This window comes from Adiantum capillus-veneris, chromosome 13 (assembly GCF_014529385.1).
Source record: "Adiantum capillus-veneris isolate H3 chromosome 13, ASM1452938v2, whole genome shotgun sequence".
Taxonomy (NCBI): Eukaryota; Viridiplantae; Streptophyta; class Polypodiopsida; order Polypodiales; family Pteridaceae; genus Adiantum; species Adiantum capillus-veneris.
This window is the reverse complement of record NC_140943.1, coordinates 92,500,279-92,508,975: the sequence shown is the minus strand read 5'-3', so window position 1 is coordinate 92,508,975 and position 8,697 is coordinate 92,500,279. Positions and strand designations below refer to the sequence as shown.

Below are 8,697 nucleotides of genomic sequence, written 5' to 3'. Positions count from 1 at the left end.
ACTCAATGAATAATTCAATTGATGGATTTTATGACAATTGGCCAATTGTCCATGGCATGTCGTGCAAGAAAAATGCTTCCATGCGTGTGCCTAGGCTCTAAATTGGGGGCTGATCTTGACCGTAGGTTGAAGAGGGGATCCAAGGGTTGAGGGTGAAAGCCCCAAAACCCAAAATTGAGTGAGCCCTTGAGCGGGGTCTGGCAAAAACCGATTTTTCCCCTCTTGGAGCTGCTGAATTTTGCAACATAAATGGCGTCAAATCAGAGGCGTTATGCTATAGAGGAAGTTGGTTGCAGACGCGCTGGACGCTACCCACAGTTTTTGCAAGCCCAAGAAGGTGCACTCTTGCAGGTCCCGACAGCTTGGTTTGGGGCATCATGGGTTGAGCAAGAATTTGGAGAAAAGCATACAGAGGTCTTCTTTTTTTGGTGTCCTGCAAAAATACTCAGTTAAAAAGTAGAAGTTCTCTTGCCGATTTGAGGGGGATTCAAAGGATTATTCAGCTTCATGGGATGATGTTGCAGAATTTATTGTGTGGAGCTCTCAATGGGTGCATTCTCCTCAAAGAAACTGTGAGGTAAGACAAGAATCTACACCTCCACCTTCTTCATTTGGAATTGGTGAATCAAGTCATGCACCTATGCTATCAAAACGTAATTTGGGGGCTGCAAATGATTTTGATGCCCTGCTTGTTGGGGGGGAAGAGAACATAACGCATGTTGAAGAAGAGGCTGAAGAGACTCCACTTGACCCAACCCCACTTGGTAGGCGTCCTGGAAGACCACCTAAATCACGTAAGCGGGGTAGACCAAAAGCATCATGCATGCCTGCAAATGGCACACCTGAAAATGTATCACCCAAATATAGTAAATCTGCATGTGGTGGCCGACCTAGAAAATATAAGCCTTCTCATGCAGGGGGCAGACCTGTCCCTTCAAGCAGCCCATTTGATGTTGCTAATGATGATGAAAGTGATGATGAGCATGCATCAGAAGGTGAGGGGGTTGAATGTGGTCACAATGAAGTATTGGAAGCCAAGGGTCCTGTACTTGATGACTCTCCTGATGGAGATGCACATTTTGTTGATGTGATTCCTCCACAGTGGAAGAGTGGTGATGAATTAGAGCAAGAGCCACATGATACATTTCGGGCTCTTCCACCTTTCAATGGTGTCAAGGGACCAGACTTGGGACATATGCCACGTGAATTTTGTGAGTTTCATTTGTTTTTGATGCTCTTTCCACTTGACCTTGTTGATCATGTTATTAGTGAGACTAATGCATATGTCGAGAAAGAGAGGCAAAGGTGTGGCCGGTTGCATGACTCCATGCAAAGATGGGCTTCAATAGATCGGCATTCTTTCCTACGCTTCATGGGTGTAGCTTTGGGCATGGCACTACACTACATGCCATCAAAGCAACATTATTGGAAAGATGAGATAAGAGGCTCCCTTCTGTTTCCTAATTTTGGTGAAAAGATGAGTCAAACTACATTCCAGCAAATCAAAAGGTTTTTGCATTTACGGGACAATGCACAAAGACCACCTCGGGGAACTAGAGAGCACAGGTTATGGCAATTGCTTGAGCTAGAGGAGAGGTTGAATTACACTTTTCAAAAGAATTATAATTTAGGTCAATGTGTGACTGTGGATGAACGCATAATTCCTTCTAAGTGTAAATTGAATCCATGCAGAGTTTACAATCCCAAAAAGCCTCATAAATTTGGTATCCAGGTTTGGAATCTATGTGACTCCGCCACGGGGTATAATTTTGCATTTCAAATTTATGACAAGATGCCATGTACTGAATTGTCTTTTTATGTTGTTGCAAATTTGGTGAAGACATTGCCAAGAAAAGGGCACCATGTATTCTTTGATAGGTACATCACATCTGTGAAGCTTTTGGAGCACCTAAGAAGTGAAGGTCAAGGTGGCACCGGCATTTATGTATGTAACAGGAAGCACTTTCTCGCCACCCAAATGTTGCATTTGGGTAAGAGAGCACGGGGTGCTTGTCGGTTTGCTTATTGTAAGAAGCAAGGTCTGGTTGCTTGTTCTTGGATGGACAAAAAAGAGATTCTTTTTGCTTCTAATTGCTATGGTGTGCAAAAAGGTGAGGTGTTGCGCTTGGTTGGTGATAAGAGATTGCCTTTCTCATGTCCGGCACTTGCCGTGAAATATAATGCATGCAAGGCTGGTTGTGATGTCTTTGATAGCATGGTTCTTGATAGTGGTTATAGCTTGCAAAGTACAATGCACGGTTTAAGGTGGTGGCATGTAGGTTTTTGGGGTCTCATGGATTCTGTTTTTACAAATTGCTGGATTATATGGAAGGAAATGTATGGCAAAAAGGATGTGTGTAGATTTGACTTTATGCTCCATATGCATGAGCAATTGGTGGACAATGCATTTCGGCCTTATGTATGCAAGAGGCCAGTTGTTGAGGATGCATACAATGGTCACTTTCCTATCCGTTTGCATGATGTAGCCAGCAAGTACTGTGTCGTTTGTTCAGCTAAGCGAAAGAAGCTTCTTTCGGAGCATAAGGAGGTTGATAGCTCAAAGCCATCACGCACCATTTGGGGGTGTGGTAAGTGTCAAAAGGTTATGTGTGCTGACCCTTGCTTCAAGGAATTCCATGCAAGGGTTGTTATCGACTTTCTTTATGATGGGCGCTCAAGAGTCTCTAGACGACGTCATCCACCCTTATGTAACTTCTCTGTATCACTCTCTCTTTATGTGTGGGTATTTTTTGCATACATGGCTGGTTTTTGTGCTCATTGACTCCCTTTTTTGTTTGTTTGCAGGAAAGCTTTTGCAGGTGGGATGCTATTGACTGGTTTTTGATATAAAATGTTGGTTTTTGCTGCAAAATGTTGGTGTATTTTGCTACAGAATAGGTTTTGTGCTCATTGACTCCTTTTTTTGTTTGTTTGTAGGAAAGGGTTTGCAAGTTTCAAGCTATTGGCTGGTTTTTGTTGCAAAATCCTAGTTTTTGTTCATGGCTGGTGTTCGGCGATGGTTGGTTTTTGTTTATGGCTGGCTTCTTATCATGGCAGGGTTTTGTTAGGTATGTCTATTATGCAAAATCCTTTTGTATTATCTTTCTTCTTGCTTGTATGGATGTATCATCATGGTTTTTTCCCACTTGTGATATGGTTATAGCATCACAAGCTTGCTCACCTTTGCGTCATGTTTATGGTATCCTGCAGGCAGCGGCTTATACCTTCCTTTTGGTAGCAGCGGATACACATGTAGTGGCTAAAGCAACTATTACATGGAAGATTGTGTTTTGATTGCAGTGGTAGCAGATAGTGATGATAGACATTTTGGCCAGTTTTAGTGCGACATGGATATTATGTATCACCTATATGAGGCATTTTGCCAAGTCTTTTGTCACTCGGAATTGTGCTTTGCATTGCTGTTTCTGCATCAGGCTCATGACATGCTTGGTTATGGAAGGGATTCTAAATTGTGCCAGACTTGGTGATTAGGTTTCTTCATGTCTTTGCCTCGTCAAGTGTGTTTCACCATGTATATCTTTGCATCAAGTTTGTGAGGTGCTTTATGCGTATGTATTGAGATGATAATTTATCTTGCCATGTATTTTGAACATGGAATTGGAACATGTGCTAAGCTATGGTTATTATGGCTTTAGTCATCTTGGTGCATAGCCCTATCAACTTTATCTTTGTTGGTTTAATTCTTTCTATCTAATGCGACTTGTTGATAGGTGCATAGCCCTATCAATTCTATCTTTGTTGGTTTAATTCTTTCTATCTAATGCTTTTGTTTTGTGCTAGGCTTGATCATGGCCAAATCTGCCCTTCATCTCTAGAGCAAATGATAGAAACTCGGTTTGCAGAGTTTCGTATGGGTGTATGCGGTGCGTGCGTGTGGGGTGTGTGTGGGAGTATATGTTCATGCGTGGTTCTACACCCACTATTGGGTGCTGATGAAGTTAGTGGGGATGTCGTAGTATTTGTGGATACTATGCATGATGTAGCTAAAGGGTTATATCGTCTTGTGGTTCACAACCATGAGCTTATAGCTACACTTTTTTGTTATAGGTGAATTTGGTCTTTTACTGGATTCATCTAGGTATATATTAGTCGTCTTGGTCTTTATCTTGCCTTGTATTTTTGTCGGCTTTAATGTTTTTGTTGAAACATGGAATTGGAACATGTGCCAAGTCATGGTTATTATGGCATTGTTGCCTTGTTATGGCTAGGGCTATATTACAATGCAATGAATAGTTTTGAAAATGTTAGAATGCTCATTATGGCTACTGTTTTGGCCAATGTACATATGGTTCTTTTCCAAATGGTTGTATGCTATTGTTCATTAGGTCTATCTATCCTTGTGACTATGTTCACTGTAACTTATGCTGGTTGAAGAGTGGTATGTGCAAGTTTGTGGAAGTGTGGTGGTAATACCAACAGGTTATGCATGTTGAGATGGAAGCATTTGTTTTTGGTTATAGGTTGGGACCTTGACATGTTATCTTTGTGTTACTTTGAACGGCTCTAATAAGAGATTTCTTTATCTTTGAGGAAGAAAATACTTTGTTCTATAATGTTTTTTAATTGCTATTGTGTATATTATTTTCATGCCATCTCTTTTTCATTGTGTATTATATATACCTTATCATTAGAGCTTGATACAAGCCTCCAATTTTTTTCCTCTGCAATATAACCTACTAGTATTACAATGTTTTGTAGTTGGGAAATAGAATGTCGTGAATAATCTCCTTCTCATTATGAATGGAAAAGGCAAATAATTGGCTTCTTTGTGTCGATGACATCTAGGAAAGAGTTATAGTTCTCATGAAGTGGATGGTATACTAAATTGAACTCTCATTTAGGTATTTGTAGCCCAACATGTGCGTACACCCCAAACTGTCTAAAAACATGCTAATTTGGAGTAAAATGTAAACCATCTAGTAGAATTTTTGAGGTAGTGAGCACTCATTTATTTGAAATCTATAATATTGTAGATCCCTAGAAAAATGTCAGAATGGCTAGACCAATTTTTATTTTAGGGTACCAAGCGATGTACTAATGAGATTCCCTGTTTTTTGCTGTTTGTTCAAATGCACTTACTTTGAGAGCTCGGTTCTCCCATTGGATTGTACATTACACCATACTTATAATTTTTCCAAAAGCACATGGGTATTGTGAATGTGCTCAATGAAGGGTTTTGTGAATGGAGTCATCTTCTAGGAATTGTAAAGTTTTTCTTAAACCCTGCAAAGGACACTTTTATGTCCTGTTAGGTTACCAACCTAGTGTTAATATTTCAAATCCATTCGGAGTAGTTTTCAATGAATGCATTAACTCTTTTAGAGCTATATTCTAGTTAGAAGCTGGACACACCCCACGGCATCTAACTACTCCGCGGACTATTATCTTTGTAATTATTCATTCATTGAGGAAAACCCGATCTTTCACCTTGTAAATATTGGGACTTACAGAAGTTTCCGGATTGTATCCCAGTTTTGATAGTTAGATTGAGTAGATGGTTGATTTTGGAACTTTAGGGTTTGAGAAGTTGTAAGGTATATATACCACTTTTTGACCTTAATGAAAAAACGCTTTTGTCATTTTAAAAACAAATTTGAAGTCTGTGAGTGAGTGTACTGTGTACGAGAGAGACTGTGAGCTTCGTCTTGACGCTACGAGTGCTACGGTGGTCGGAATCGAGTCCGGAAGAGTGCAGCGTGTTGCCCCCGACTAGAGCTACGCGCCGATACCAACATTGCGCGCGTACGGTTCGGCTTTGTGAGCTCCTTCTACGAGCTTCATCGGTTTTTTGGGTGAGCATACGTTGTCCGATTTTGCATTGTAGCATATCCACGCGTTCACATTGAGTAGAACCACACATTAGGCACTTTAGATCTCGAAAACGAAGACCTGCAGATTTCGGCCAGACATCCTACGTGTTTCTGCATCGAGTGTTTTGGGTCGTGATTTTGGTTCATAGACCTTAGGGAGAGTGGCCTATTGGTATTAGTAGGGTCTCCTTCAAGTTCTATGGTGTTTTGAGATTGTTTGATGGGTGTTCGGCTCTAGAAAGCATTCTAGGAAGTTTCCTCTTTTGCACTCTTGAAGGCTGTGACTTAGACAATTGGTAGAGACCTCTGTAGGAATTCGTTAGGAGTCGGTCGAGTGTAGGTTGACACCTTATGCTTGCTTCCACGTGCCTGTGGGTCGAGCTTCGTCCTTAGCTGACATTACATGTTAGGTGAGTTCTCGCTATGCTGATGTTCGTCGCGGCGTATCCGTCCAACATTGGCGCCGTTGCCGGGGACGAAAACCTTAGGTAGGTGACCGAGACTAGTCCTTGAGGATTGGGATTTTTGGCTTGCCAAGAGTCTCGCTTTACATTTAGATAGGATCAGAGGGTGGAGGACTCTCTAGGTCTTAGAGAGAGTCTAGGAAGTGTGTGTCTGGCCTAGATCCTTCGACTTAGGTAGAGGAGGTAGACTTAGGTAGTTTAGGTAGTAGCCGAGTTCTAGAGTAGGAGTCGGAGTGGTAGAAGCGGTAAGAGGAGAGCTTGAGAGTCCGGAGAGGCCAAAAAGCAACCAAAAACACCATTATCACCATTTCACATGACAAGTAGGAGTAGAGTAAGTAAGACATCATGATTCAGGATCTAGAGTATTTCATGCATGTAGACTTGCTTGGTAGAATCATTACAAGTTTGTAAAAGACGCAAAAGTGTGGTTGAAAGCCTAATTGAAGTCCAAAAATTACTGTGAGTGTTTCTGATAGACCTACAGAGCATCATGAGCATTCTTGTCAGAAATTTTTTTAATTGTAAGCCAGGAGACATCCTACGCGTAGGATGTCTACAGGCTAATCTGGGAGGAATTTTGGGATTTTGAGTTGACCAGTGTGTTCAGGAGGTAGGGTTTACCCTAATTTCAATTGGAAAGTGGAAATTTGGCCATATCTTGACAGGATAAGGCCAGGTAGACTGAAATTGCTCGATATCCTACCCAAATAGTGCCAAAACATTATTTTGAAACCAAAACCATAAGATGGCTGCATGGGCATGTCTTGCATGATATAGAGTGACTGAAAGGGGTTTCACCTCATTTGGGTAAGAAAATTGGGTTCAAAGCGGACTTTAGCACTTTTGACTGAAAAAAGCAAAACAACTAAAATTTGGGACTTGTGACATCCAAATCAAAATCTAAGCATACCACTAGGTTACTGACATCAAGGGGAAGGTGTGGGACAAATCTGGGGTCAAACAGGCCAAATAGACATCCTACGCGTAGGATGTCTTCTGAGTGATTCGGGACTCCAAATTGAATTCTGAGTATACCCAAGTGATCAGAAACTCAAGGGGAGCCTGGGCTTTGAGTTTGAAGCCATTTTGATGAAAAAGACACCTTACGCGTAGGATGTATAATGCAAGAAAATGAAGCCAGACTTTGACTTTGAGCATAGTAAGGTGTTATATAGCCTAAGGCAAGCCTCCTAGTCAGTTTTGGTCCAATTTGGAGTTGATTAGACTGATCAATACCATCAACAGGAAGTCAGAACAGATTTCTGACTCATTGACCAGCTAACAGGAGTCCAAATAAAAAAAGTAAAAGCAGCTGTAAGCTCAACACAACAAGAGGAAACAACAGTGCAAAAATCCAGGCAAAACACAGCAGGAGACATCCTACGCGTAGGATGTCTATTGGGACAAACTGCAAAGAAAATTTGACCTGGCATTGACAGTGAGATTCCATTTGGCTTAAGGGTTCCAGAACTTCTTTCAGAAGTGAATTTGGACCTTGTTTGCCCATTTGACTAAGCAAAGACTGAATTCAGACTTTTTCGCGTAAATTGACCAACATCAGAGGGAAGTACTGTTTCAGATTAGCAAACCTAATCCAGAACATCAGCAGTGTATAAAATACAGAAGTGGGTGAGATTAACTCTCCAATTATACCAATCATTACTAAGATAACCTCTAGCAGATAAATGCTTTGATTCAATTGCCGAAATTAAAACGCTTGTGTATAGGTGTATTCAGCAACAAAGCAAGAAGTTGTGCAGAGACTGACCCATTGCCAGGTGAGTGGTTGAAATTGTGATAAATTGCGTTGATAAGTTTGATGAATTTAAGATCAGGAAGATACATTGTTAGAGACCAGAAAGTGGTAGGTGACCAAGGTAGCTTATTGTCCACCGAGGAGAGTGTAACTCAGGCAAGGCTAGATCTGCTAGCACCGATTATAGAGGAAGGTAGTGATACTGACACTTCGTCAGATAAATCTTTCTTCATGATGGGTAGTCAACAGCCAGGAGGTTTAACCTATGATGGACCTATGTGAGGAGGAAGCACATCCCAAAATCCTTTGAATGATTCCAGGCTCACGGTGATCTTCTTAGAGGGAACAAACTCGAGAGGAGCCCTAGTCTATTCTGACTATCGAGGCCGCAAGTGCATTTGTATCGAAGAGAGGCCAGCTCAAAGATTGGAGATAATCCGAGTGTATGATGATGGAGATAGATTCCGAGACAAAAAGGGGAACCACTATTTAATAGTTAGTAACCCTGAAGATTACAACAGATATGGAGATAACGTAGCAAAAGGGAAAATGGTTTCAGAAACTCAAGAACCGCCACCAAACATTGATCGGCCCGGAGCTATTTTTATCTATGATAAGAAAACAACCAGGGTTCCAACTTATAACG

The 8,697-nt window shown here is 41.3% G+C and overlaps 1 pseudogene; it reads left to right on the top strand.

Moving 5' to 3' along the window:
- The first annotated feature begins 249 nt into the window (after nt 1–249).
- On the top strand, nt 250–2,990 carry LOC147444445 (uncharacterized; annotated as a pseudogene).
- The last annotated feature ends 5,707 nt before the right edge of the window (nt 2,991–8,697 follow it).